Source organism: Dasypus novemcinctus, chromosome 13 (genome assembly GCF_030445035.2).
Source record: "Dasypus novemcinctus isolate mDasNov1 chromosome 13, mDasNov1.1.hap2, whole genome shotgun sequence".
Taxonomy (NCBI): Eukaryota; Metazoa; Chordata; class Mammalia; order Cingulata; family Dasypodidae; genus Dasypus; species Dasypus novemcinctus.
The window spans coordinates 10,836,300-10,842,035 of NC_080685.1; the positions used below are offsets into that span (position 1 = coordinate 10,836,300).

Below are 5,736 nucleotides of genomic sequence, written 5' to 3' on the forward strand. Positions count from 1 at the left end.
TGCATATGGCAACATGGATGAACCTTGAGGATATTATGTTGAATGAAATAAGACAGACACAAAAGGACAAATATTGTATGGTCTCATTAATATGAACTAAATACAATGAGTAAACTCATGGAGGAAAACTCCAGAGTATAAGATACTAGGAAAAGAATGGATTGAGAATAGGAGCTGATACTCAATATAAGCAGAATTTTTAATAAGGTTTATTGTAAAAGTGTGGAAATGAATAGATGTCATGGTAACACATTACAGTGAGTATAAATCAACTAACACTACTGATTTATAAATAAGATTGTGCCTGAAAGGGGTAGTCTGTGGTCATAAATGTCAATTGAAAGGAAACGAGAGTATAGGGTATATATAACACTGGTTTTGGTGGTTGATGAAGATTGGGGTTAATAGTATAAATATAAGAATGTTCTTTTATAAAGTATTAGTGTGCTCACTTCGGCAGCACATATACTAAAAAATTGGAACAATACTGAGAAGATTAGCATGGCCCTTGTGCAAGGATGACAAACAAATTCATGAAGCATTCCATAAAAAAATAATAATAAAGTATTAGGAATATGGTGATACATGGGAAAATCCAATTACTGTAGCTAATAGATGATAGTTAATAGTAATATTGTAATATTTTTGCAGCAATGATGAAGAAGATATATCAGTTCTTGGAGACAACAATACAGTGTCATAAGCAGGCATGAGATTTTTCCTTTTGGAGTAATGAAAATGTTTTAAAATTGACTGAGGTGATAATAGCCCAACTCTGACGAAAATGAGTACATACATTGAATGAATTGTACAAAACATGGGTCTGTATAACACAGGGTATCCAGTAGTAGATGATGGACTGTGCTTAACAGGACAAATATGAGAACATTATCTCATATACAATAATAATATAGGGTGTTTATAATCAGGCAGATTGGCAGAAAAATACACCAAATGTAATATATGGGCTATAGTTAGTAGTAATATTTTGGTGATGATATTTCATAGTTTGTAGTAAAAGTTTCACAACAATGCAAGGTGTTGGTGGTGGGGTGACATATGGGAGTCCTATATGATTATATGCATATTTGGCTTGTAAGTTCACTTTTACTATATATTAATGCTGATATACATTCATATATGAATGATATACTTCAATAAAATGCCATGTATGTAAAAATGTCTTTCACAAACAAATACATATTTCTAATTGTTCATTATGTATTTGTGTATATATATATATATATAGTCTAACCAACAGATCAGATAGTATATGCACTGAATGTTGAAAAATGACTATTTCTGGAGTTGGGACAATAATCATTAGGAGCTGAGGTAGGGGCAAGAATAGTTTGAAGGAGATTTTATTTTATATGCCTGGTAAAATTTAGATGGTGTATGACTTACATAATTTAAATAAAACTATAATTTTAGAAATTTCAGAAAGGCAAAAGAAAATCCTTAGCGTAATTTCAATTTTTGTCAGGTTCAGATAAAGGATAAAATGTCAAAAGTAAAAACTAATATGAAAAATAATATTGAAACTTAGAGAATAGTTTGACATCCTGCAACATATATCTGAAGGAAGTTACAAAAAAATGAAAACAGAGTGATATCTAAATGTAATTTAAAATTGGAAACAAAATTATTATGTATCAAGGAGTGGATGTTGCTAATGCAGTTGAGTGCCTGCTTTCCACATACGAGGTCCCGGGTTCAGTCCCTGGTGCCTCCTAAAAAACAAAAACAAACAACAAGCAAACAAATAAAACCAACTCAGGGGAGCTGATGTGGCTCAGCAGTTGAGGGCTGGCTCCCCACATATAAGGTCCCAGGTTCGATCCCTGACCCCAGTACCTAAAAAAAAAAAAAAAAAAAAAAATAATATATATATATATAATGTAAAAAGTCATGAGATTTACACAGCATAATAAAAAAAATGATAAAAAATTGAAATGTTCTGTCTTAGACATTGAGTAGAGCCTCAATTTTGTTACAATTTTCTCCCCCTTAATACTATGCTCCTCAAAAAGATATTAGGGCTAGATACTTAATACGGATCTCAGATTCACTTATCTGTTTTATAATTTAGTAAAACTATGCAGTACCTACTAAATCTAGACATTGGGGATATAGCCATTAACCAAGAGTACAAGATCTCACCCTTATGAGCTTACATTGTAGGGGACAATAGAGTCTGAACAAATGAGAAGGTTTTATATATATATAATATACACTTATATAGAGAGAATATGTATAAGAATATTAAAATACCAAAAGGTCAGTAAGTAATAAATGCTGTGAAGCATCATGAAACAGGGAAGAGAATGCAATGCAACTAGCAGGGCCAGGCTCCTCCCTACGGAGGTGCCAGTTGAGCAGAGACGAGAACTGGGTGATGGGATGTGCTGTCAATGGAAGAGCATTTGGGGCAGCCAGCCCAGCTAAGGGGGAATCCAGAAGGCCAGAATGGTTGGAGGGGAGGGAGCGCAGTTGTGAGGAGAAGACCAACTAGAGGGGTGTCCAGGACCCCGGAGGCTCTCCAGGTCATGATAAGGACCTAGGATTTTATCTGAGGTGTGACGGGCAGCCAAGGAGAGATTTGAGCAGGGGGACAGGGTTTGGTGTGCTTTCTAAAGGGCCCTGCTGCATGCTGTGAGGAGAATGAATTGTAGGCGGTCAAGAGTGGAGCTAGGGAGCTAGATTAGGAGGCTGGCAAAGGAATCCAGGCCTGTGATAACCCATTCTGCCCGCCTCTCCAGCCTCACCTCACAGCCACCTACCCTCCACTCACCTGAATAAATAGGCATGGGTTTTGAAGGCTATTGTTTCAAAGGCCGCTTGTCCTTCCGTTTTCAAAAGGCCAAATGTTCCTGGCACCTTTTATATTCATTTTGTTCTCATTATTTAATCATTTGTCTTGCCTTTCTTTGAAATCTCTCCAAATTATGCACATTTATCTAAAATAGTGGGCTCTAAAAATAGACCCATGGTTCCAAGAATGTCCATGTAAGATCAAGAAAATGAAGCCGAAATGAAAATTATTCTACCTTGAAGTATTAATTAAAGGTATTCTCATGATTCATAAAATTGTCTTATCAAAGATTCTGTTAGTGGTGGTTTTTGAGCATATATGAAGGTATTGTTAATTTTAAGAATTTTCTTCATAGGCAGGCTGCTGTCTTAGGCCAGGTTCCCCAAGAAATAGCCTCTGAGATGGAGACTGTGTGCATGAGGTTTCTTCTGCAGTGCTCTTACTCCCGGAAGAGAGAGAGAAAAACAGGATGGGGCTGAGGAAACGTTCACCTACAATTGGGATTGCTGCAAAAATCTCAGCGAATTCAAATCTCAGTTCTAAACTGAGACAGGCCATACCCTTTACACGCTCACGTCCCTCAGTCCGCGGATACCGGGTTCCCTGGGGAGATTTGTAACCTGGATCAGGGCAGCTCCCTTTGGCCTGAGGGCGTCACCTGGAGACTTAGCCCTGCCTTTGCAGCTGGGTGGACCAGGGCCTCAGCCCTGAGGGAGGGCTCTGGGAGCATAGCCGCCACCATGCTGCTTTCTGGTTGTAGTTTCAAGCCACATTGACCAATAACATTTATCATTTTGTGTGTCTCTGCCATTCCAGAGCCATTATCCTCTAAGTCGGGCTGTGAAAAATTGTTCTTGCCACCCATTCCTTAAAATTTGCCAAAGTTTAGCTGCATCTTATCTCTTTTGTAGACTCTTCCCTAATCATGGTCTGCAACTGTAGCACTCCATACTACTCTGACCTGTACTGAATTTTTTTAACAAATCAACTTTATTGATACATATTAATAAATCATAAATCCACCCAAAGTGCACAATTAATGGTATTCAATATAATCACATAGTTATGCCATTCATCATCACTTCAGTTATTTTTAGAGCATTTTCATTATTCCAGTAATAATATTAATACTAAAAACCAAAAAGAAAACAAAAAAACTCATCACCTCTCAATATCTCTATACTTCCCCTACCATACACAGGTGCTATTCTGTTTCCTTCTTTTTAGTTTATTTGTATTTATATTTTGTACTTACAAATGCAGTATCACCCATATTTGTATTTTACATGAGGTTTCACTATGCTATACAATCCCATGTTACATTTTAGCTTTCCTTCTAGCAATATATGTGACTTTAGAATTTCCCTTTCAACCATTCTGATACCCATATAACAGCTCTGCTAGTCACAAACACCATCATGTGCTCTCACTTTTTCAATTCATGTCCAAAGATTTACAAACAACCTTTTAATCAATTCTATACAGATTAACCATCAGCTTTCCATTCCCTAACCTTATTTGAATTTCTGGTGACCTATATTCTAATTATTAAGTCTCTGAATTTATATAATATTAGTTTATAATAACACAGTCATACAGTATTTGTCCTTTTGTGTCTGACTTGCTTCATTCAACATAATGTCCTCCAGGTTCATCCATGTTATCATATACTTCATGATTTCATTTCTTACTGCTGCATAATATATATTCCATCGAGTGTGGAAAACAATTTGTTTATCCATTAATCAGTTGATGGACACCTGAGTTGTTTCCAGCTTTTGGTAATAGTGAATAATACTCCTTATGAACATTGGTATGCAGGGATCTATTTGTGTCACTGCTCTCAGTTCTTCTGGGTATATACTTAGTAATGGTATTACTGGGTCACTTGGTAAGTCTATATTCAACCTCCTTAGGAACTGCCAAGCAGTCCTCCACAGTGGTGGTACCATTTTACATGCCCACCAACAGTGAATAAGCATTCCTATCTCTCCACAAATACTACAATTAGTGGACAATTCTAATAAGTGTGGAATGATATCTCATTGTAGTTCTTGTCTGTATTTCACTAGTCACTGGTGATGTTGAACATTTTTCCATGTGTTTCTTCACCATTTGCATTTCTTCTCTGGACAATTGTCTTTTCCAGTCTTTTGTCCATTTTTAAATCAGGTGGTTTGGCTTTATATTGTTGAGTTGTATGGTCTCCTTATATATCATGGATATTAAACCCTTGTAGGATGTGTTTTTACCAAATATTTTTCCCATTGAGTAGGCTACCTTTTCACCCTTTTGACAAAATCCTTTGAGGTGCAAAAGGTCTAATTTTGAGGAGGACCCATTTATCTACTTTTTCTTTTGTTGCTCATGCTTTGGGTGTGAGTTTTAATAAACTACTGCCTACTACAAGATCTTGAAGCTGTTTTCCTATATTTTCTTCTCCAAGTTTTATGGTTGTCACTTTTATATTTAGGTCCTTCATCCATTTTGAGTTGATTTTTGTAATAAGTGTGAAATGAGGTGCTTTTTCTGTCTTTTGGATATGGATATCCATTTCTTCCAGCACCATTTGTTGAATAGACTCTTTTGGCCCAGCTGGGTGGACTTAACAGCCTTATCAAAAATCACTTGACTAGATGTGAAGGTCTATTTCTGAGTTCTCAATTTTGTTCTTTTGGCCAATGTGTCTATCTTTATGCCATACCATGCTGTTTTTACCACTACAGTTAAGTAATATGCTTTAAAGTCAGGAAGTGACATTCCTCCAACTTTGTTCTTCTTTTTAAAGACATTTTGGCTATTTGAGGCAACTTACTCTACCAAATAAATTTGATTATGGCTTTTCCATTTCTGCAAAAAAGGCTATTGGGATTTTTATTGGGATTGCATTGAATCTGTAAATCAGTTTGGGGAGAATTGAC

General features: G+C 36.2%; 1 non-coding gene across 1 annotated transcript; it reads left to right on the plus strand.

The window, feature by feature from the left end:
• The first annotated feature begins 444 nt into the window (after nt 1-444).
• LOC111759073 (U6 spliceosomal RNA) lies at nt 445-553 on the plus strand. Its single transcript, XR_002793167.1, has one exon. It is a non-coding gene; the product is annotated as a U6 spliceosomal RNA (small nuclear RNA).
• Nucleotides 554-5,736: the final 5,183 nt, after the last annotated feature.